Raw genomic sequence first — 26103 nt, 5'->3', positions numbered from 1 at the left:
TCACTCTACAAACTTCTTATTCCATGACTCACACTTGTCTGTCATCAAAAAACATCACAGGCGCTTGGTACTTCCATGAAAACTTCATAAATACTACTGCTGGTTTGTATCAAAGAGGCTTTGGTAAGAAGCACAGCTAAGCTATCCTGCAGCTACTTTGGAACCTTGGATACATAGAGCAGAACTGAATAGTCTGTGCTTTAGAATTGGTGTGCTAAACCGACGATATATGCATGTTGCCAAGAGGAGGTGAGGGATACTGGGGATATAAAGAGAGATTGCTCTAATGGTGGTGATTCTTATGGACAGAAGTCAAGAGTTAGATATGGATGTTGACCTGGGATTTTACCTAGTCTTCAGAGTGTTAGCATTCTTGGTTGTCATAGGAATGGAGAAGTCCCTGAAGGTGGCCCAGAGACTTTAAACAGAGGAGGCAGTGTTCCAAAATGAGATAGTCCTGGTCAGGAAGGCTCTGTAACTGAGAAGGCAGAGACTGGGGAGCTTTTGCTGTAGAAACAGTAGATATCTTGTCAGAATGAGCATCCTAATTATGCTGGTACTTTTTCTATTAGTTTCCATCCCTTCTCTCATATTTGCTGATCTTCTAGTCAAAGCATCCTGGTTTGATCAGGAGTCACATCTTTAGTAATTGTACTGAATAATTATATGCCAACATGGCACAAGCTAAAGTCTTCTGAGAGGAAGGAACTTTACTTAAGATGATGCCTCCATGAGATCTGGCTGGAAGAGATTTTCTTAATTAGTGATTGATGGGGAAGGCCGAGACCATTGTAGGTGGGGCTATAAGAACACAGGCTGAGCAAGTCATGGGGAGCAAGCCAGTAAACAGTAACCCTTCATTTCCTCTCATCAGCTCCTGCCCACACTTTCCTACTTTTAATCAGTTCCTGCCCTCACAGCTTTTGATGATGAACTGTAATATAGAACTGTGAGCAAAACCAATGCTTTTCTTCCCAATTTCCTTCTATCATCATGTTTTATCACAGAAATAGTAACCTTAACTAAGATAGTCATCATTTCTTTTTAGATTTTTCCAGGCATCTCTGCAAATTGTACTTAGATCTGACTTTTTGGGGTTTTCTTGCTCATTGTCATCACCATGCACAAATTCATCCACTTGATTTCCCATTCTGACCATCAATTCTCTGCCATTGCCATTAGTATTTGTCACCATACTTACCTTGATCCATGTCCTCAGAATTGCCATCAAGTTTACAGATACTTGACACATCATCATCATGAGGCCATTGAGCAAAGTGAGTACTATATACCACATCTTTGTCACATCTAGGAATGGAAAGAAAGACTTAGAGTAGGACCAACTTTATGCAAGACTGCAGTAGATGTGGCCCAAGTGAAGTGTGAGAGGGTTTTCTTTCAGGTGCAAACACAAAACGCTATGTCTAAGAAGACATGACTGATATTGCTTGATTGAAAGTCCATGAGATCTTCTTAAGCAGGGGAGATGACTTGACACTACTAAGTAGAATGTTCTGGATCAACCTGTTAGAAGGAGCGTGTAGCATTTCTGACTAAAGAGTATTCCCTACTTTCATGCTGAGCTTCCTTGATAACATGAAAATACTAGCTCAGGCGAGAACTCTCCTGTTCATATTCAATGTTAGCTTCCTCAATTCCTTTGTAAGTGTCTGGATTATCTTTCTCATGAAGTTATAGAATTCATTCCAAGGTTCCTGGAGTGTTTCTTACATACCTTCCAACACCTTTATTGTCTGATAATAGTTGTTACCCTGGGTTAAGTTCTACTTCATCTTACCTCTCCATGTTCAACAGAACCTGCTTGCATCTTTTATCTTCAAAACTAAATTTGTCCTATCACATGCTGTTCTTTGTTCTTTGATTTTCTTTTCTTGGCTTCTTTTCAAGCTTGGCCAGGAGTGTTGATAAATTTCTCACTCCTGGTGAACAATTGATCTCGGTCTCATGTGGACAATCCATACTGTGTCCTTTTCATTAGACAATGTTTTAATGTCAAAAACAACAATGAAACACAACTATTAGGTTCCCAGGCCCGTGAGGTCTGAAGGGATTATTTCTGGCCTCCTTTGAGTCTTCACCTACGGCTCTTAATCAACCACCTAGCCACAACCATTCTGAAAGACCTTGAACCAGACAGATTTAGAACAGAAAGCAATTTTATAGATGGGTGAGTTGTTGAGAAACAGAGGCAAGAATAAGTAGGGACTAGTAGTAGAACAGCAGCAGATATTTCTCTCTAGTGGGAAAAAAAAACATGGTGGTTAGGACTAGGTCAGAGATGGAGTGGTAAAAACTACTAACTGTTGTCCCATGTCTGCGTGTGTTAGTGTTTTCAAAGAAGGTATTCATAATGAAATATTGTAAACTGAATGGCATAATGCACAGTTTATTTTCTTCTAACATTTTTAGAGGATGAAGACTGAAATCAAGTTCCCAGCTTATTTATCTTATAATAAGAATTTTTCCCTTCCTGGTACACACCTGTGTTCTCTACATAATATTTAGGAGCCTTCTGCTGAGGGGTTAGCCTTTACTTGTATCTCCTTTAAAAGGAGATAACTAATTTGTTAGAGGTAACTAATTTGTTACCTCTGTTAACTTTTGAAAAAAATTTCTGTCTTCAAAACACAGCTATATAATGGAAGGTTAAAATTTAATAAATATGAATTTTGTTAGAAACACACAATTTTTTGCACTGCTTCTGACTTAGGAAACTTATGCTATCAGCGAAGGAACCTAAAAGATGTCCTTAGACAGAAAATTGAAATGAGCTAGAATTTCCTTTAATATTTTATTTTGGCCTTTAATGCATGTTCAAAAAAACAAAAACAAAAACAGTGCAATTGAGTATTCTATTAACTGGTGAAATATGTATTTCTGACTTACTGTTTTGGCAGTCGAATATATGTTGTCAAATTCAGTAGTTGTTCAAATTCTTGCCTACAGAAAAAGGCTAACCCCCCCCAAATGTAGCTCTTTTTATATCTAAAGATTTAATATAAATGGAACATTGTAGAAATTTTGTTTCTAGACAACAAAGATTTGTCTGCTTGATGAAAAACAAACTGTACAGGAATAGAAGGAAAATAGGATTCTCCCTGAATAAACTGAAAGGCATACAAAACTAGGTTGGCTTCAAGCTTTCTTTATTAGTCTTCCATGGTACCCACTCACATGGTGCACACTGTTGACAATGGAAAAAAATATTCTTCACTAAGTAGAACAAAAATTCAGATGGTACATTTTACTTGTGTGCTTTCAGATAAATATTTTACTCCAATCAGTGTCCGATTTTCTGAATGCAAAGTGGTTCCACAAAGCTCTTTTATGGTTGGTGTCTTAGTCAGGGTTTCTATTCCTGCACAAACATCATGACCAAGAAGCAAATTGGGGAGGAAAGGATTTATTCAGCTTACAATTCCACATCGCTGCTTCATCACCAAAGGAAGTCAGGACTGGAACTCAAACAAGTCAGGAAGCAGGAGCTGATGCAGAGGCCATGGAGGGATGTTTCTTACTGGCTTGCTTCCCCTGGCTTGCTCAGTTTGCTCTCTTATAGAACCCAGAACCACCAGCCCAGGGATGGCCCCACCCACAATGGGCTGGGTCTTCCCCCTTGATCATTAGTTGAGAAAATGCCTTCCAGCTGGGTCTCATGAGGGCATTTCCACAACTGAGGCTCCTTTCTCTGTGATAACTGCAGCTTGTGTCAAGTTGACACACAAAACCAGCCAGTACCATTGGAGTTTTGGCTTTTGAAACAGTCACACTAGTTGATCTGAGGCTCAATCAGGACAGACTCAGATTAATCTCAACAGACCCTCTTTTAGATAGCAGAATGAAAAATGTCTAGAGATAATAAAAATCAACCAGCAAACCACGCAAGCTCAGTGTTCCTTTATGTCAGTTTCCTGGAACACAATGTTTTACCACGTTCTTGGATCTCAGCAAGCCAAGAGTTAACAATAGGCCACGAGGTTTAATGGTTCTTTAAAGGTTACTATTGCTTTGATGAAACACCATGGCCAAACCAATTTGGGTATAAAAGTGAAGTGGAAAGTTCTGGTTTCTTTACCAACTGAGTTGTGTCCCATGATCTTTTTTTTTTTTTTATTTTCTGGAAGCTGTCACATGTGATATTTTCTTGGAAGCTGTCTTGTGAGAGGGCATATTATGTTTTGTTGAAAACAGACACTTGAGAGAGCACATATGTTCAGAGAGAACATAAATGGAACTCCACAAACACTGAGAGGATGCCCTTGCGTCCTATGCCATGGAAAGCTTCGCTGGCCTTTGCTAGTTTTCACTTTGTAGAAGAAATGCACCAAAGAACTTCTCATAGTATTCTGACTGATTCCGGGTGCTTCTGCTGACTTTTGCCAGTTCAGCTAAGCTTGCTGATTCTACTAGATCGTGCTGCCCTACTGATTTATGTTTGCTGTTTGCTATTGAACTGGACTGCTAGTATCCTGACAACAAATACGGAATCACCCCCAAGAAACTACTTCTAATCAGCTCCACAATTTCCTTCTCCTATTCACATTCTTTCTCCCCTACCTCTGGTCAGTGGGTTAGAAGGGAGATTGAACTCTTTAAGATCCCTAAATAAAGCAGGTTTTGAAAAATATCTAAGTCTACAGGAAAGGGTTTATTTGGCTTACTCTGCCACATCACAGTTTATTATGAAAGGAGCTCAGGACAGGAACTCAAACATGGCAGAAACCTCAAGGCAACTCTTATCAGGACAGCATTTAATTGGGGCTGGCTTACGGGTTCAGAGGTGCAGTCCATTATCATCAAGGTGAAAACTTGGCAGCATCCAGGCAGGCATGGTTCAGAAGGAGCTGAGAGTTCTACATCTTCATCTGAAGGCTGCTAGCTGAATACTGGCTTCCAGGTAACTAGGACCCACTCCAACAAGGCCACACCTGCTCAAACAGGGTTACACCTCTTCAAAGTACCATTCCCTGGGCCTAGCATATGTAAACCACCACAGCTACCTAGCACAGGTCCATTTAAATAGTATTACTTTTCAAGAGTTTCATATAAAATGTTTTGATCACATTCTTCCCACCTCCCAATTCTTCCTAGATATTTCTCATCCCTACTCATTCAACTTTATGTCCACATGTATTTTTTAATTTAAATTCATCAGGATGAATTCGTTCTACCCGCATATCTTGTATGTACAGACATTCTTGCTGTAAGTGACCAACAGCTTCTCTGCCAGAGAGGAGTTTTGTGGCCAACATCCTTCTCCATACTGGGATTATTTTCCTGACTTGGGCTTCTACATATCTCATGATGCTGACAAATTACTGCAGATTCCTATGTGCAAATGCTCTGTTCTGTCATAGTCACCCATTGCCTCTAGTTCTTACTTTTTTACCCCCTCTTCATGTAATGAACTTGGGAAGAGAGAGAGTGCCGTATATATTCTCTTTAGGGTTGAGTACTTAGCAGTTTCATTCGCTATACCATAGCCAGATTTGAGGGGGTAGGGTGGTGTGTCTCATGCTGATCACCATCTACTGTAAATAAAACCTATTATGTGGTTTGAAAGGTTTCTTAAGCTAGAGATATAGTAATCCTGACTCATTAGGAGTCAGGTTAATACTATTTTTGATACGTTAATTTCATTTCTGAGAACATAAGACAATAAATACAAGGAAAAGCTGTACATAAAAATGTTTGTTAAGTTAGTACTTACACTACTAAAACTTAGAAACCATGTAACACTTTTAGACAATAGGAGAATGACTAAGTAAGTTTTCATTAAGACAGTATGTGCCTCTGTAGCTAACAACACTATATTTCACTAGAAATTATAATGTAAAGCACACGTGTGGAATATATCTGAGCATTGTCACAGAAAAATACAGCAAACATTAATTTCAAAAGCTATACACATTGAGAGTGGTTGCCTTTGAGTTTTAAGACTATAGACGTTTCCTCCTCCTCCTCCTCTTCCTTCTCTTCCTCCTTCTCCTCCCCTTTTTTATTCCTCTTCCTCTTTTGCCCTTCCTCCTCCTCCTCTTCCTTCTCCTCCTTCTGTGCTTTCCTCTACAGTTAATATTTCTTAGGTTAGCCATCTCATTCGTCACCAGGGAACCAAAGCAAGTTAATGGTAATCGGCACTAGATTGGTCCCATTTATCCTGCTATTTGGTATGTCTTCTGTCTTCTTGCCTTGATAGAGCCATTTCGGAGGCCAGCAAAATGAGAACTCAGCTGCAGCTTTGACCAGCTGGTCTCCCTTTGCTCCCGAATGAAGTTTATAATTATTTGTTGAGAATATGTTATCTTGTAGACATCATGATAGTTGCATTAGCAAATCTAGATAGCTATTCCCTGTGTCTGTGATGTAAACTTATAATTTTAGTGGAGAGACATATTGGCTATGTTTGAAATAATCATTACAGAGTAAAATTAACAATATGAAATCAAGATGTTCTCTAGATCACTGGCTGTCAAATCACTCAATCACATAAAAATATGATAGTTACATTATGGCTAATTGTTTTCATCTGTAATACTAAGTTCCAACACTGTGTCTGAAAAATATGCCTATAGATAGAAATGCCTCAGGAGAGGGCCAGTGGAGCTGGACCTCCCAGAGTGCTGATGGCTGCTGTGGGCATAAGTCTTGTTTATATAATAATGTACATAGTTTACTTTCCTCCTTTAAGAAATGTTCTCCCTGTTAACCTTAATGACTCCATGACAGACAGCGGGAGTCGAGGAGGTGTATCTAAAATCTCAGTAAAATGATAAATTCTGTGACCTTCAGGACAGCCCTTAAGGCTGAAGTAAATGAGGGGATTGATATGTAAAATGAAAGGCTGGGCTTATGATCTGCAGATGAGCTAACCAGAGAATTGTTTAGAATAGCAAGAGAGAACTTCTTGCAGAACTGTCTCAAGCATAACAGAAAGAAAAGGTTGTCTAGAGATCTCCCGAGAAAGCAGACCAGAGAGAAAGAAAGCAGAACAGAGAAAAAGCAGGCTGGAAAGCTTCTTCACCAGAACATGGCCGCCACCTCGGACCCACGATTTGACTTCAAGTCCTCTGTTTTCGCCGCTCCCAGACACCCCTTCTCTCAGAACCATTTCCCAAGCTAGTCCTTGGTAGAGAAAGTTTGGAGAAATGCTTCAGGGGAAACAGTCAGTGTAGTTCCTGTATATCACTAAGAAATTTGGGTTTGAAAACAGTGCTCAGAATAATGGCGCTTTTCCCTGGAGGAAGATTAACAAACAAAACCTGGCAAAGTCCACTTAAGTTCAATTACTGCCTATGCTGAGAAATGTCCTAATGGACAGTAGCCTGCCACAGTAGTCAGGGTTACTCTCTGTGGAGGGAGTCCAACTGGAATCAAGGCCCACCCTCAACGGTATCTAGCTACTTCATTTTATACAAGGCTACTAATTGATCTCCGGCATATTTCTCTTAAATGTGAAGTTAAAGTGGTAAGTCCTGCCTTTTAAGAAAATTTATAAAATTGTCAGTCAAAATAAACAATACCTGCTTGGAAGCAAGAATTCAGCATGCAGTTCCTCTGTTCAAGCTTTGTTGGACTATTTTGAGTTCTGATTGTGAATAATTTATGTCATCTCCTTGCAAATTCCAAGATTGTATTGACCAGAACTCATCTCTGCCTCTCACTCTAGAGTCTGCAAACTGGCTTGATTTTCCTTTTGTCTGGCCTCAGGCTCCAGATCCACATTTTCTGATCTCAGCACCTCAGAATTAGAGAATTTTACATAGTTCACTGAAAAACGGGTCAGATTCTAATTACATTTTTTTTTACTATACAGTGAACTGCATAAGTGTAATTAAGTGTACAAGAATGCCGGTTTATGATGATAAGGTTTTTACTTTTCAAAATTGATAAACATTTGACAAAATATTACTACTATGTAAAGGAATGAAAAAAAAACAAAACTTCCTTTAAATAAAAATCCCTTTTTTTCCACCACCTCACTTACCTATCTCAATTTTTTAACAGTAATTTTAAAATAATTTTAAAGCATAGTGCTGAGGACAAGGGCCCAATCTGTTCCTGATCAGTTTGTGTACTGATGCTATCAATTATTAACTATATGGCTGACTGGAGAATGAGAGCTGTGCAAAGAAAGTTTCTGTGGCCCCATGACCTATAGTTGAAACCAAAAAGATACTCTTTTTTAATATAAGAAAATTTATTCTCTTGCTGCTTTTATTTTTAAATAGAAATAAATAATAAAATCTCATTAAATTTATGTGAGATGGAAGATTTCTTTCTTGTGTTAGATTCAAATATGCAGCACTGTAGTTATGGGTAGAATATATGCTAATTTAATAACTTATATTCTCTTTCAATATACAGAGTCACAAAGTGAGGGTACTTTCATTTGTTTGAAAAGTATCAATGATTGTGCATGTCCAGCAGAACTTATTCTAAATAAGATTTCCTCAGGATTTCACACATGGGTACTGTAGCATTTCCAACCACCTTCCCTCATGCTCTCAACTCTTTGGGACCTCTTAAGAATATTGTTACACACACACACACACACACACACACACACACACACACACGGCCTACTGTTTCCATTTGGTTTTGCTTGTTTGGTGCTAACCACATGGGATTTTTATAATTTATCAGGAGACTCATGTTACTCTTAGCAGCCATTGATTGCTTATAGCTCATCTAGGGGTAGGGCCTTATGAAATTCCCATCATCCATGTTAGAGTACTGACTGGTGATAGTATTAAACCAGTCTTGTTTAATCAACTAGATTTCATGACTGAAGCATTCTCTATCATATCTGGAAGATATTATTCAGAAATTGGTATCTGGTCTTCTGGTTCTTAGAGTGTTTCTGTTCCTTGATCCACAATATTCCTTGATCCCTGAGCCTTAGACACAGGGTATATATATATATATATATATATATATGTGTGTGTGTGTGTGTGTGTGTGTGTGTGTTTTGTGTCTGTGTGTGTATAATATACATATGTGTGTACATATATAATCTATAGATTATATGCACATATAATCTACATATAATCTACATTATATATATTCAAAATTATACCACATGGTAAAGTTATTTCTCCAAAAACCACAGACTAATAGTGCTAGGCAAGGGAAACCTCCTCTTTTGTTGTTAGTTAGAGGAAGGAGGTCCAAAAACTCCCAAAATAATATAGGATATTGTTATTGCCTTGGTTGTTTCTCAGAACTTGAAAGTCAGACCCTATTAATAAAGACACTAATCACTTCAGACACAGAACTAGATATGGCCTGAAAGCCTCCTCCTTGAGGAGTGGATTTCAGTATCCACGTGTACTTTGCAAGCTGCCAAGGAAAAAGGTGTTCAATCATCCTACCCAAATGTAAAACCTACAAACCACAACAATGACTTTCCAAGCAAGATATCCTCGATGGTCCAATAGTTTCGGTCTTTGGGGCTACCAACATCTTTGTAACTTGACTTAAGGCTTGCTCAGGTGGTGGGAATTCATAGCTGGTAGTGGAAATCTTGTCAACCAATCATATATATAATGTATATTATATACATATATATAATGTATAATATATCATGTATATAATTTATACATACATTATATATATAATGTATAATATATCATGTATATAATCTTATATACTCAGACAAATGTAGCTTTCACCCGTCATACAATTTCTCTCTTTTTTTTGCAACAAATAGAAACTATTACAGAAATACATAACTAGTCAAAATATAGAGAATAATTGACTATGGGGAACCCAGCCATAATTCATATATTAATACATTGAAAGCCCTTTAATGCCATCATGGACAGTAAAATAGAAGTGTCTCTCTAGTTTGCCAGTTTTAAAATATTTGAATCTACACTTTGGTCATTAACATATGCAATATGAAATTGATAAAACCAAGTTTTTAGTTGTTTCTATGTCAGTTTACTAACTCACTCAATCACCCAGTAAACAAATGCTTGCTGCTGTACATTTTCTATGTGTCATGTTTTGTGCCTACTGCAGTTAGATTCTGTGGAATTTATGATCTTTAGGCAGAGAAGTACATTAGTCAAACAATAACAGGAGGTAAGTGGTGGGGGTAGATAGGGAAATTGATAAGCTACTAAACTGTAGTGAGGTCTTATCAAGGTCAGTGACAGACTCTTCATGAGAAAATGATGGAACTCTATATTTAGAGTTAATCCTAGTCCAAAGAATAAAAAGACATTAATAAACAGTGTAGCTTAATAGTTGTTGAAAGGTGGATAATTAAACTATGCAGAGTTTCAGAATGAAGGACTGAAGTGTGTATATACTGAAGATGAAAGGACAATGAATTTCTTTTCTTTTGGATTTTGTATTGGTAAGTATAGAAAAGAATGAGAAACTTAGAAGGGATTTTACTTTACCATGTTTAATAACTCATAAAATTTTTAGTTTTTCAAAAGACATTAGAAAGTATGAATGGATTTTAAATACCTTCTCAATATTAGTTTTGCCTTTTAGAAATAGCAGGTTTTTTTTTAACTGAAGACAATATATTGAAGAAATCAGGAATTGCTTTTCATCAAATACGAGGAAATTTTGGTGGGCCAGGCAAGAGAAAACATTTGAAGTGGGACAAGGTTTGTGATGGTGTAAAAACTAAGAGACATATGCAGATTTTGGGGAATATATCAAGAGAATTGTTGGGGTTGGTGAGTAGGATATGTGGAAAAAAGATGAAAGGGTGGAAACAGGATTGTCAGGAACATCTTCCAGACTTCTGGCTCAGATTTTACACATATAATGGCAGAAGCGGTCCAGATTGGGTTTTAAAACATAGTTTATATGATAGCTTCATTTTCCAGCTCAGTGACATGTCATGATTTTTGATGTCCAGCCCAGGCGGGACCGACAGATAGGTAATTGTATTGTGAAAAGCAAACTGCTTCCTTTGGACATTGATGATGTCTTCCCTTCCTCAAACCATAATGGGGCTATGAGCCACTAAATTCTCGGGTTTTTTTTATTATTACTTATTGAATATTTGTGTCCAGAAATATCATATCAAATATTTACAGTTTTAAAAGCACCAGCTACACAGCCCTTCACAGTTCTGGACACTAGATGTTTGGAGACAAATTGACTAGATTGTTTCATCTTTGAGACCTAAAGATAATCTCTTTTATTTGCTGGGTATTGATGGGAACATCACTCCTATCTCTGTCCCAGTCTTTATTGTATCCTCAATGTCCATGTGTGTGTTTATGTCCAATATCCTTTCCTTTTCATGAGCCATTGCATTATGACCCCTATATTCTAGCATGATCTCAACTGGGTTATATATACAAATGTTATGTTTCCATGTGACATCATAGCCATGGGTCACAGGTGCTAGGACATCAATGTTATTCTTGGAAAATACAACTTAACCCAGAATGTGTAGAATAGGAGTAATAACCAGTCATAATTTTTCCTGTGAATTCATATGTAATAATTTACAGAAAACTTGCAGAATTCATGGTATGAATAAAAAGTTTAATGGTGGAAAAAAATTAGATTTGAGGAAAAAGTAGTTTCAGCGAAGCAAAAACAGAAAAACTGTGGAATGAGATGAAGTGACATTGCTGGTTACAAAGAGAGGGTCTCTCAGCTTTCTAAAGCTCCCCTTCATTATGCTGATTTATTAACAGAAATTTGTTAAAACATCTCTCCTGATGCAAAGAAACAACGATTACACATCCCTAGGCTTTTCTGTAAAAACAAAAACTCATGTGAAGAAAAAAACTTGATTACTACATATTATCAGCTCTAGAGGAAAAAAATGATGATTATGGTAATCTAGAGCTGTCTAGAAATTCAGTATAATGGATGGGCATAAGACAACAGCCTCGGATTACATTATGGTCTGGTACAACGCATCTGAAAATGGGAGCCCAGCAATGACTCAGAAAGACCATTCCTTCCATAAGACAGGTGCAGACCACATAGTTATGTTAAACAATACAAAATTCATAGATATGAGGTATTGATAACAGAAGAACAGCTACAATGTGAAAAATAAAACTATTTTTTGTTTCTTAAATTAGTTTATTGGAATCTTTAAAGGGTTAATATCAGTATCTGATAAGTCATTATTTCTTTTTGTTCAAATTTGTATTTTCATTTGCCCATTTAAACATTCTTCATCCTTGGGGACAAAAAACTGTTAAAGCACAAGAATTATTTTAGTCATATTTATTCTATAAAATTAAAAACATTATCTTTCCAAGTTATGACTTGGTTCTTTTTTATCATGGAAGCAAGCCACATTTAATGGCTGGTTACATGCCCAGCAGTATTATGGTTACCATAAAATTCGATTTGGATTGTATTTGGAGATATGTTGTCTCGTAATGCGTTGCTTGAACATTTTTAAACCTTAAAGATCTTTTGCTTAAATATTATATTCTCTAATTATGTCTTTTATGCATTTTGTGTGTGTCTATTATTGTGTGTTTGTGCATGATTCTTCATATTTTTCTTTTGTTTGTTTGATTTTTTTCATCTTTATTTAATTGGTTATTTCTTATTTACATTTCAAATGTTATTGCCTTTCCCAGCTTCCATGCCAACCTCACCCTAACTCCTCCCCCTCCCATTCTACATGGGTGTTCCCCTCCCAATCCTCCCCACAATACCACCCTCCCCCAAAGGATCCCATTCACTGGGGATCCAGCCTTTGCTGAACTAAGGGCTTCCATTTCCACTGGTGCCCTTACTAGGCTATTCATTGCTACCTATGAAGTCAGAGTCCAGGGTTAGTCCATGTATAGTCTTTAGGTAGTGGCTTAGTCCCTGGAAGCTCTAGTTGGTTGGCATTGTTGTACATATGGGGTCTCAGGCCCCTTCAGCTTTTCAGTCCTTTCTCTGATTCCTTCAATGGGAGTCCTATTCTCAGTTCAATGGTTTGCTGCTGTCATTTACTTGCCTTATTCAGGCTGTGTCTCTCAGGAGAGATCTACATTCGATACCTATCAGCCTGCACTTCTTTGCTTCATCCATCTTATCTAGTTTGGTGGCTGTATATGTATGGGCCACAAGTGGGGCAGGCTCCTTCAGCTTCTGTTCTAAACTTTGCCTCTCTATCCCCTCCCAAGGGTATTCTTGTACCCCTTTTAAAGAATGAGTGAAGCATCCACATTTTGGTCATCCTTCCTGAGTTTCATGTGTTCTGTGCATCTAGGGTAATTCGAGCATTTGGGCTAATATCCACTTATCAATGAGTGCATACCATGTGTGTTTTTCTGTGATTGGGTTACCTTACTCAGGATATTTTCCAGCTCCTTCATTGGCCTATAAATTTCATAAAGTCATTGTTTCTGATAGCTGAGTAGTATTCCATTGTGTAGATGTACCACATTTTCTGTATCCATTCCTCTGTTGAAGGGCATCTGGGTTCTTTCCAGCTTCTGGCTACTATAAATAAGGCTGCGATGAACATAGTGGAGCACGTGTCTTTGTTGTATGTTGGAGCATCTTTTGGGTATATGCCCAAGAGAGGTATAGATGGATCCTCAGGCAGTTCAATGTCCAATTTTCTGAGGAACCTCCAGACTGATTTCCAGAATGGTTGTACCAGTCTGGAATCCCACCAACAATGGAAGAGAGTTCTTCTTTCTCCACATCCTGGCCAAAATCTGCTGTCGCCAGAGTTTTTGATCTTAGCCATTCTGACTGGTGTGAGGTGGAATCTCAAGGTCATTTTGATTTGCATTTCCCTTATGACTAAAGATGTTAAACATTTCTGTAGGTGCTTCTCAGCCATTTGACATTCCTCAGCTGTGAATTCCTTGTTTATCTCTGCACCCCATTTTTAATAGGGTTATTTGTCTCTCTGCAGTCTTACTTCATGAGTTCTTTGTGTATTTTGGATATTAGCCCTCTATCAGTTGTAGGATTGGTAAAGATATTTTCCCAATCTGTTGGTTGCCATTTTGTCCTAACAACAGTGTCCTTTGTCTTACAGAAGCTTTGCAGTTTTATGAGATCCCATTTGTCGATTCTTGATCTTAGAGCATAAGCCATTGGTATTTTGTTCAGGAAATTTTCTCCAGTGCCCAATTTTTCTTCCCCAAGTTTTCTTCTATTAGATTGAGTGTATCTGATTTGATGTGGAGGTCCTTGATCCACTTGGACTTAAGCTTTGTAGAGGGTGATAAGAATGGATCGATCTGCATTCTTCTACATGCTGACCACCAGTTGAGTGAGCACCATTTGCTGAAAATGCTATCTTCTTTTCCATTGGATGGTTTTGGCTCCTTTGTCAAAAATCAAGTGACCATAGGTGTGTGGGTTCATTTCGGGGTCTTCAATTCTATTCCTCTGGTCTATCTGCCTGACTCTGTAACAATACCATACAGTTTTTATCACTGTTGATCTGTAATACTGCTTGAGTTCAGGGATTGTGATTTCCCCGCAAGTTCTTTTATTGTTGAGGATAATTTTAGCTATCCTGGGTTTTTGTTATTCCAGATGAATTTGCAGATTGTTCTGTCTAACTCTATGAAGAATTAGATTTGAATTTTGATGGGGATTGCATTGAATCTGTAGATTGCTTTTGGTAAAATGGCCATTTTTACTATATTAATCCTGCCAATCCATGAGCATGGGAGATCTTTCCATCTTCTGAGGTCTTCTTCAATTTCTTTCTTCAGTGTCTTGAAGTTCTTATTGTACAAATCTTTTACTTGCTTGGTTAGAGTCACACCGAGGTATTTTATATTATTTGGGACTATTATGAAGGATGTCGTTTCCCTAATTTCTTTCTCCTCTTGTTTCTGTTTTGTGTAGAGGAAGGCTACTGATTTACTTGAGTTAATTTTATACTTAGCCACTTTGCTGAAGGTGTTTATCAGATTTAGTAGTTCTCTGGTGGAACTTTTGGGATCACTTAAATATGCTCTCATGTCTGCAAATAGTGATATTTTGACTTCTCACTTCCAATCTGTATTCCTTTGATCCTTTTTTTGTTGTCTGATTGCTCTGACTAGGACTTCGAGAACTATATTGAATAAGTAAGGAGAGAGTGGGCAGCCTTGTCTAATCCCTGATTTTAGTGGGATTGCTTCAAGTTTCTCTCCATTTAGGTTAATGTTAGCTACTGGTTTGCTTTATATGGCTTTTACTATGTTTAGGTATAGGCGTTGAATTCCTGTTCTTTCCAGGACTTTTATCATGAACAGGTGTTGAATTTTGTCAAATGCTTTCTCAGCATCTAATGAAATGATCATGTGGTTTTTATCTTTCAGCTTGTTTATATAGTGGATTACATTGATGGTTTCAGTATATTAAACCATCCCTGCATACCTGGGATGAAGTCTACTTGATCATGATGGACGATTGTTTTGATTTGTTCTTGTATTCAGTTTGCAACAATTTTTTAGTATTTTTGCATTGATATTCATAAGAGAAATTGGTCTGAAGTTCTCTTTCTTTGTTGGGTCTTTGTGTGGTTTAGGTATAAGAGTAATTTTGGCTTCTTAGAAGGAATTTGGTAGCACTCCATCTGTTTCAATTTTGTGGAATAGTTTGGATAGTATTGGTATGAGGTCCTCTATGAAGGTCTGATAGAATTCTGCACTGAACCCATCTGGACCTGGGCTCTTTTTGGTTGGGAGAACTTTAATGACTGCTTCTATTTCCTTAGGAATTATGGGGTTGTTTAAATGGTTTATCTGTTCCTGATTTAACTTTGGTACCTGGTATCTCTCTAGGAAATTGTCCATTTCTTCCAGATTTTCAAGTTTTATTGAATATAGGCTTTTGTAGTAGGGGTCTGATGATTTTTTGAATTTCCTCTGATTCTGTTGTTAGGTCTGCCTTTTCATTTCTGATTCTGTTTATTTGGATATACTCTCTGTGTCCTTTGGTTAGTCTGGCTAAGGGTTTATCTATCTTGTTGATTTTCTCAAAGAACCAGCTTTTGGTTCTGTTGATTCTTTGTATAGTCATTTTTGTTTCTACTTGGTTGATTTCAGCTCTGAGTTTGATTATTTCCTGCCTTCTACACCTCCTGGGTGTATTTGCTTCTTTTTGTTCTAGAGCTTTTAGGTGTACTGTCAGCTGCTGGTATATGCTCTCTCCTGTTTCTTTCTGCAGGCACTCAGAAGTGTGAGTTTGTTTGTTTGTTTGTCTGTTTCATAAAGAAAGAGAGAGAAACAAGGCATGAAGTTGTATGACTAGCGTGATTGGGATGATCTGTGAAATAAAGAGGAAGGAGAAATTATCATAAAAATATACTACTTTTTTTTAAAAATTATTTTCAATAAAAATTAAAATGGTGGCAATAACCTGGAACCCGGAAATAGTAAATAAATCTTATACAAAGGTCTTCTGTAATATTTATTTAGCATGCTAAAACATTAGAATATTCATTGTAGGAAATGGGAATGTGTAACAGTCTATACTGTGATATATCTACATGTAGATATTACTAAATATCTTAAAAATACTTAAGAATAGCTATTATTACAAAATAATTTTAAAATTAGGCAAGGAGAAAAGAAAGGGAATGTATAAATTATTATAAAACAATATGTGGATAACAAAATGGCTACAAAAGCATAGTTTGACATAGGAAATTATCAGTATAATAGTTCACTAAATTTTGTTTAGCATTAAATCAAGAAGAAACAGAAACATCTGCCAACTCAGGGCTATTCACTGTACACTATTAAAGAATGTACTAGATGAAAAGCTTGTAAGTGTTGTGTTTTATAAAAATAAAGAAAGAGAAGGAGTATGCTTGGTGGATGTGTAGTCAGGTACAAGGGTGGGGGGGTCACTTCTGAGGGCCCATGCTGAGGCATTCCTTCCACTTGAGGAACCAGGCACTCTATGGTATAGTATGGAATACAGTTTATTCAGGGCATGGGGAGGGAAGTTGAGAGGGTAGTAGAGACAGAGAAAAGCAAGGGGGGTGGGTTAGGAGTAGAGACAAGCCATGAGCATGTGGAGAGGAGGGAGGGGAATGGGGAGACAGAGGATAAGGAACAAGAGGACAGAGTCGGAGCAAGAAGGCCAGAGAGAGAGGAGGAAATGAGCAGTCCCTTTTATAGTGAGTCAGGCACACCTGGCTATTGCTAGGCAACTGTGGGGTGAAGCCTAGACAAAATGTTAACAGTAAGACCATAACTCATTGCTTTATAAACGAGGGTAACAAGGCTGAATACCATTTCAGATGCTCTATTTATTGTTGGCTGTTAGCCTAGTCTTTAATGTCTGAGCTATCTCTCCAGCCCTGGATGTTCTTTTTAAATCAAGAATGACTCCTCATTCTGATTTCTATTCTTCTTAGAATAAACAGTGTCTCTTTCATTTATTCCTCATACACAATTTCTCTAATCATTCATTTTTTTCCTTTTTTCCCCATCTTTATTGAATTGGGTATTTCTTATTTACATTTCTTTTTTTTCTTATTTACATTTCAAATATTATTCCTTCTCAGTTTCCAGGCCAACATCTCCCTCCCCCTCCCCATCCTCTTCTATGTGGGTGTTCCCCTCCCCATCCTCCCCGCAACAATCCTGTTCACTTTCTTACAGTAATGTCTGTCAATCAAATGTATGTCTTGAAAAGTAGAATCTCCAGTTGTGTGTGTGCATGTGTATGTGCATGAATAAGCTGTGTGTGCGTGTGTGTGTGTGTGTGTGTGAGTCTGTGTATGTTTGTGTGTGTGTATGATATTTGTATGAAGCCTCTAGGAAAAAGCAAAAATCATTTCATGAAATTAGGGATAAAACAAATTGTATTTTATGAAATTAATAAATATATTCTCATTGATGGTCATTTAATATTTTAGGGTAAAAATCAAGTATTTTTCCACATTATCATATTTCCAGCTAAAGCTATTTCCCATCTTGTGTTGAAATCCCTGTATTGAATAAATCTGGAATAAAAGAATTAGGTGAAATATTGTAATAATTTTAATGTCCTGACAAGAAAGATAAAAGAAAGGAAGAAGGGAAGGAGAGAGAGTAAAAAAGAGGGGGGAAAGAAGACGAGAGAGAGAGAGACAGAGAGACAGAGAGAGACAGAGAGAGACAGAGAGAGACAGAGAGAGAGAGAGAGAGAGAGAGAGAGAGAGAGAGAGAGAGAGAGAGAGAGAGAGAAGGGCAGGCTTAGGCTAGCTCAGATTCTGAGAGAAAGGGTGTCTGAGAGTGGTGAAAACAAATGACTTGGAGTCAAATCATGGGTTCAAGCTGGTGTTCTGTTCAAGATGGCCCCCTAGATATCTTTTGTAGATAGTTCTTGGCTCTACTTGAGTCTGCTTGAGACAACTTTTCAGATTGTTCTCCGTGTGTTCTGTTATGCCCTGGAAAGCTTTTTCTTGCTATTCTAAAAAAAATCTCTGGTAGAGACAGTTAGTGTTCTGCTAGTAAAAATTCTAAGAAAGCTCTCTAGATAGCTCATGGATTTTTCTGACCAAAGTCAGAAAAGCTGCTATAAAAAAATTCTAGGATCTTCTAAAATTCTAAAAGTAATTCTTGGATTTTCTGATCAAAATCAGAGAGCCAGAAAAAATTCTAAAATGGTTGTGTTCTCTTTTCACGCAGCCTTCTCTGGATAGTTGCTAGAAAACACTCTAAAGAAGCTTGTGTCAGTTTTCTTAGTAATTCTTGGGAGGTCAGAAATCCTGTTTAAAAAAAAATTCTAAAAGAGCTGTATTCTTTCTCCATGGATTTTCTAACCAAAATCTGAAACACTGTTAGAAAGAATTCTTGCAGAACTGTGTTTGCTCTCCAGAGATCTACAGACAGCTCAGCTATCACTAGAGGGAAAAAAAATCTAAAGAAGAACTGCTACTGCTTTCTGCTAGATCATCTCTCATGCAGACCAAAAGCCCAGTTTTTTATTACATATTAATTCAGTAATTTATTCCAGGTTCCCTCTTGACCATCTCACAGATCAGCATTCTAAGACCTTAGCCCCTTGACTCTTAGGAAGAGGCAGCAAGCTGAAACACAGACAATAAGACAGCTGGATGGGACCCTGCCCTGAAATTACCTTTCTGACCATGCCTAGATCTAAATTTGCTTAGTCCCAGGTTGACCTTGGACTTAGGAGTTTGCCTGCATGTGTATCTGCCTGTCTTTGTAACTTTCTAAGAAGCCCGCTAATAGTGTAGCAGCTCTGATCTGTGGAGCTCCTTATACAATTCATATTGTATCCTTATAGTTTTGCATAGTTGAGAAATTGTATACTTCAATAGTCATGACACTCCTGTTTTTATGATTTTTCAGAGCCTTTGGGGCTGTCCTGAAGGTCTCAGGATTTACTATTTTGCTAAAGACATATACACACCCTCCATTTCTGGACTCGTGCTGTTTCTGATTATCATGGAGTCATTAACGTTAATAAGGAGGACATTCATAGGAGGAATGTAAAAATATGTACATTATTAACAATCCTTATGCCCACAGCAGCCATCAACACTAATGGAGACCCATGTCCATGTCCTGTTGACCTTTTCCTGGGGCAGGAGGGAGCCATGTCATTCCACCCCCACTGAAGCCACTGGAGACTTGGCAAGAGAGAGTGGGGTCAGGGGTAAATTTATGCTTTAGAGGGTTTCTTGAGAAAATGTTGGTCTACAGGAAAAGAAGACAGCTTGATGGAGTAGTTGACAGCTCATGACAGTGGTGTGAGAATGTCCTAAGCAACAGCGGGAAGAACTTGAAACCCTGGTGTGCATTAATCTCAGCCGCCCATCAGCTTGTAGGCCACTGACCTTGAAGAAGTAAATTTATTTCCTGCTCAAATCCTTTCTGAAAGGTGCTCCCAGTTTAATCAATTTTTCAGCCCTCACTCAGGTCCAGATTAATTTGTGTAGCTCGAAAGTTAATTAAATCCTTCATCCAATGGCACAGATATATTCCAAGCCATTTGATGTTCATTTTTGACATTTTTCTCAAAAATCCTCAAGAAGAGAAAAAAAATATAATAAGATCTCTGTGGTTTTATTTTGGTGGCTGAAGAAAGCACGAAGCCTACAGAGCCCGAGGTTGTTCTTGAGGCCTTCTGAATGCCAGCCCACAGCTTTTAGATAAGAGTCCTGACAACTTTGAACAGCACAAAAGTGTGCTATTGACCTCTGGAAGAGTGCACTCTAGCTGTCTCAAAAAGTAAAGCTGTTGATTTACAGAAATTAAAAAAAATTACAAGTAAATTCCTCTGTGATTTTCCCCCTTCAATTTCCAGTTATCATAATGTTTCCCAAACCAGAAGGCTAAAACGGAAACAAAAAAAATTAATTATTTAGAGATACTATACAAGAAAAAAAAAGTAACATGATATCAGAGTCTTCCTGGAGTTTTAAAATGTTCTTGCATAGTTTTAAAGCTTCCTCGCAGCTGTTAAAGTTTCAGCAGCTTGAGGGGAATAATAAATGAAGTAGGAAAATGTTCAATATAATACGATTGTCTTCTGGCTGTAAATCCGACCGTTTTCAGCAATTGTTGAGAATCCAATAGTGTTCCACATGTTTGCATTGCCACATGTTTGAATATGGAATATATTAATGTGTAAAAGGAAGGGCAGCTTCTTGAAAAAAAAAGCACTGAAAATGTGTCTTCCCACCACTATTATAGAGAGAACATGGCCAAAATACCTTCTTTTTTTGTTGTTTCTTTGTTTGTTTGTTTCTTTTTTTCTTTATTAACTTGAGTATTTCTTATTTACATTTCGATTGTTATTCCCTTTCCTGGTTTCCAGGCCAACATCCCCCTAACCCCTCCCCCTCCCCTTCTAGATGGATGTTCCCCTCCCCATCCTCCCCCCATTACCGCCCTCCCCCCAACAATCACGTTCACTGGGGGTTCAATCTTAACAGGACCAAGGGCTTTCCCTTCCACTGGTAAGAGCTAGGCTATTCATTGCTACCTATGAATTTGGAGCCCAGGGTCAGTCCATGTATAGTCTTTGGGTAGTGGCTTAGTCTCTGGTTGGTTGGCATTGTTGTTCATATGGGGTCTCGAGCCCCTTCAAGCTTTTCCAATCCTTTCTCTGATTCCTTCAACGGGGATCTCGTTCTCAGTTCAGTGGTTTGCTGCTGGCATTCGCCTATGTATTTGCTGTATTCTGGCTATGTCTCTCAGGAGATATCTACATCTGGCTCCTATCTGCCTGCACTTCTTTGCTTCATCCATCTTGTCTAATTGGGTGGCTGTATATGTATGGGCCACATATGGGGCCGGCTCTGAATGGGTGTTCTTGTCTAGTCCCTGATTTCTTATCCATGCTCATTATCTGTTGAGCAGAACGTTCCTCTAAAGCAGAACTTGGGGAAATTCCTCTAAAGCACAGACCTGTGAAAGGGTTGTGAAAGAGCCATGTGCAAAGCTGCCGCTGTCTTCTTTACCTTGTGGTGCACTTAGAATTCGATTTGGGCAGAGAGCACATACAGGTGAGTGGCTTTTTCTCCTCATATCCAATAGTCCATCTAGTAGGTGCTGGAGGTTTGCTGTTCATCAGCTCAAAGAGCAACAAGCAACATGTCCTATTGTCACCTCAGGCAGATTAAGCTTGACCACCAAGGATAGTGATCTCAGCAAAGCAAATCTGGAATACTGACCAAGGCCTAAAACAAGAAAAAAATTGGGAAGATAGGTTATTAACTCAAACTTTATTCAGCTTAAATTGACATCAACAATATTTAGCCAACTGAAGTATACTGGAACCAATAGTCTGGGGTTGTAAATGTCATTCCTCTATAGAATTTTCTAGAATTTTATTTCTCTATAAAATGTAAATTAGTATAGTTGATTTATAGAAATTTAAATGGTTGATATTAGTTTGAGTCTTCTTTCCTGAAGAGTTTTTTATATGTATGTGTACAAGAAGATTCATAGAAAATGATACAAGGGCAAGGCATACCTGAAGACACCAGAACTTGGTGGCTCCCCTGAAATTGTACTCAACATTTATTGGCTACATACCTATCAATCTACCTGTCATCTCCATTTTAGGAGACATAAGACTTAGTGTACCAAGAATTTATAGAGAACCAAATAATATAAAATATTACAAATCACACTTTTCTCAAAGAGTCTGTTGTTACCATTTTAAATGTTATCCTCTTCAACATCTACTTAGTCATCATGTGGCAGATAGAATGAAAACTGACTGAGATGCCATTTTCTTAACATAATAGCTGTAGTCAAGCAAGCTTTCCCCATATGCAGACATTATATTTCTCCACAGAAAAGCTGACATTTAAATTGGCTATTCATTTTGAAAATTGTGTCTCCAGTTATTTTTCTAAAATCATATGCCGAATGGTTCATCGCATGTGAAATATTCTCAAATTTCAGCAACCCTTGTTGTCTCTTCTCATAACTATTTAATGGGTCCAAGCCACAGTGATCATCACTTTAGGGTTGAGGCAAGGCATCACATATCATGGAAAACTAATGAGTCACACACTGCAGGTGGTCTTTAGTGACCGCATGCTACCTAAACACACAGGAATGCAAGACAATCTCTTTAAAATCACACGTAAGCAGAACATTTTCTTCTATCAATTAGTATCTCTTTTCCAGGGAGGGCAATATTTGCACTTGTGATGACATCAAATACGATACACATCTCAATATTCCCTACTTTTATCAAAGGTTTAAAGTCAGGATTGAACATTTAATAAGAGATCCTTGTGTGGGCACAATGACAATATATATCAAAGCATTTGAATGAATAAAGCAAATGTATTATATAACTATCAGTATTTTAGCATCAGTGTAAGGTGGAAAAATTTTAAGCTTAAAGGCTGTTTTAAATTTTATCAGACATTTTATAATATTAAACCACGTCTTCCTTTTACAAAGAAAAGGTGACACGGGAAATGGAAGCATCCCTTCAAAGACCACAGATCAGCCCAGTTTTCTTTAGATAAATAAGAACATTTATTTTTTTTAAATGGTGTTTGAAGTTGGTATTCCTTTGGTATGGGATTAAAGTTAAAGTCATGATGCTGGTTGATTGTAGGAAGTTGTAGAGTGCAGTATAGCATTGCTATGATAATATGACTGTCATCTACAAAGTTGAGATAAAATTCACCAAGCTCTTTTAAAGTCATTTTGTTGATTATGAAAAAGCATTATAGTTTTGCACATAATAATTGCATTTGTTAGATGAATTTCAAATCAATAGAATATAAAATTATGTTACATATTTTAGAAGAGAAACTTTAAAGGCTAACCAGTTAGCTAAGAATCTTCAGACTCACGAAACTCATGTAGTCCTACACAGGAACAAATGAGGAGATCTGTGTACTTACACGCAACGGAGCTGCTTTCCTAAGTCCAACACTGTGCAGTCAAATCCGCTGATCCTGTAACCTTCAGCATATCTCCACACAGAAAATACATGGTAATGATGTAAAAGTTTCCTCACATTAAAAGAAAAGGATAGCAACTATGTCTTTAATTATTAGTGATAAGTAGACTTTAGGGGGTAGATAATACAGGTGTATTTCTCTCTCTCTCTCTCTCTCTCTCTCTCTCTCTCTCCTCTCTCTCTCTCTCTCTCTCTCTCTCTCTCTCTCTCTCCTCTCTCTCTCTCTCTGTCTGTCTCTCTCTCTCTCTGTGTGTGTGTGTGTGTGTGTGTGTGTGTGTGTGTGAGTGTGTGTGTGTGTGATGTGATATGAGAATATGGACAGTGTGAAAGTATTGAAGAATTCATTCGAATCTATAAGGAAATGCACACAAATATAATCGTCAGGAATCAGGGAAAGTTTGATAAGTGGAAAAAAATATTACTTTCAATAGAGCCTCTCTTAAAACACAGGCTGTGTTCTTTCATGGTAAAAGATAGGTATGCTTTTTCTCAGGTTGGACAGTGTACCTACAAATGTCATTTAAACAATGACTTTACTTCAATAAGCTTATTTTTTTCTTTTCTCCAACATAATTTTCCACCTCCCCAAATTCACTGCAGCTTCAGTCCTCATTAGGATATGTTGTCAATGGATGTCTACCCTCTTTATTAACTCTCCTGGGTTCTAACTAAGTTCTGCCCTAATCAACTTTCCATGGAAATATCTCTTTTCAATGTGATTATACTATAACTTACACAACAGATAATGCCATCTTGCTATGTAATTTAACATTCATAAGGGAGATACAAATATCATTCAAAGTATATATCCAGATGAATTTGAATTTTACTGTTTTCTTAGTGTTCTATGAAAATAAATTTAAATATTTAAAAATCCTGAGAATTTGATTCTTCAAAAGATTAAAAACAAGTCATTAATAGGAATGGCAAAAGATGTGTGAAAGCAATAATTTTTAGTAAAATCATGTTGTGGTTAATTTATTCAAAATATTTGCTATCTACAAAAAGTCACTGTCTCTTTATAATATTAAATATGTCAAATATTCTGAAACAGCTCAACCAAAAGATAAGGGAATTAATTTAACTGAATTATAAACTTCCACTTATTTTACAATATATATATATATAAATAACTAGAAGATTGAATATATAGTATATTTATTGCATATAATACATTCCATTCATTATATATTATATGCATAATCCATCTATTTTACATATGTATATGTACATGTATATTTTATCTTGCAAAATGAATCAGGCTTATCTTACATTGTTTGTTCATGGTAACAAGTTCCGCTTAAGTAAAATTTCCTCAAGATTTCCAAGGACACTAGAGGTCTGTTTTTGATGAAAGGAATTTGGTCATAGACTAACTTTGATGGTTGTAGTACAGAGTGAATTTGCTGGACTTAAGCAGCTAAAGTGATCCACTTCAGTTCCTTTCCTTAATGCTTCTTTTTCTGATACTGTAAGAGAAAAGGGGAATTTACATCATCTTCTTCTATCTAAAGCTCTAGATTTCCCATGCACAAAGCCCCAGGACCTGGAAAAGCCACTTGAGAAGGCTCTCTGCATTAAGTTAGCACAAAAGCTGAATCTATATTTGATGGTAATTATTGTTAGCAAAATACAGTGTGGAAAATGGTACTTTCTGTATAATGGAAATTCTATGCCTTATGGTTTTATCCTTTGAAGTCTCAGCTTTATGTGATTTTATAGAATAGAAGTTATGGCATGAGCAATGACTAATTTTGAAATGACCCCAAATCATAGCATCTCTGGTGCTGCTCAATGGCCACGAAGGGTAGGAGAGGATAAGACAGCTGCTTGGAAAGCTCTCCATTTAAATGGAGTAATAAATGGGTCAAATTGTTGTTTGTATTATGTTTCATATAAATATTAATAATAAACCATAAACTCCACAATTTTAAAATTAGACTTCATGTCACCTAACAAACAATTCTCATGAAATCTGAGTATCAGGGCAAGCCAAAGCTTCAGGGATCATTTTATGTTTCTGGAACATGGTAACAGATGAGGATTATGACTGCAGAAGGAAAATAACACAGTAAATCAAAAATGACTCAGGGGAGGAAAGAGCCAATCACATAAAGTCCACCAGGATGCAGTGTGGAAAGCGTTAATTATCACCACTCATCATCACCACTGTAGCATTTTAAATGATATGAATTATATAAAATTTTATACCATGGCTTCGAGGGCAGTACTTGTCAGACTGGCTAAATTGTTCTTGCCAGTGAGCAAAGCTTTGTCACTTTCACAGGTGCAGCATTTCACATGCAATGAGAAGAAAGCTTGCAAGCAAGGCTCCTGTGTGCTCAATATCATTTGTCATATGATTTCAGATAGATCAGAGACATGAGTGCTTAAGCAAGCAACGTTTCTGGTATTCTTCTGAAAGAAAATTTAAGATATCAAATATTTTAAGCTAAGAGACATACAGATCCCATGGATGCAAGGGGACATCCATTTTTTCTACACCTAGTTTGTTTTTTTTTTCTGATATTAAAATTCATTAAATATAAGAAAAAAACTTCTTTGCTCTAAATCCTATTTTTCTTCTCCCCATGCTCCTTATAGACACTACCCCCTCACTCTGTGTTTACCTATCTCATGCTGTATTTGTAGTATACATATGACATCTACTACAACATATGATACTGTATTTTGTGAATAAATATTACATGAAGAGAATCACACTTT

The sequence above is a fragment of the Rattus norvegicus genome, chromosome 3 (assembly GCF_021556685.1).
Source record: "Rattus norvegicus strain SHRSP/BbbUtx chromosome 3, alternate assembly SHRSP_T2T, whole genome shotgun sequence".
NCBI classification, from domain to species: Eukaryota; Metazoa; Chordata; class Mammalia; order Rodentia; family Muridae; genus Rattus; species Rattus norvegicus.
The sequence above is the reverse complement of the archived record's forward strand: the minus strand, read 5'-3'. Positions refer to the sequence as shown.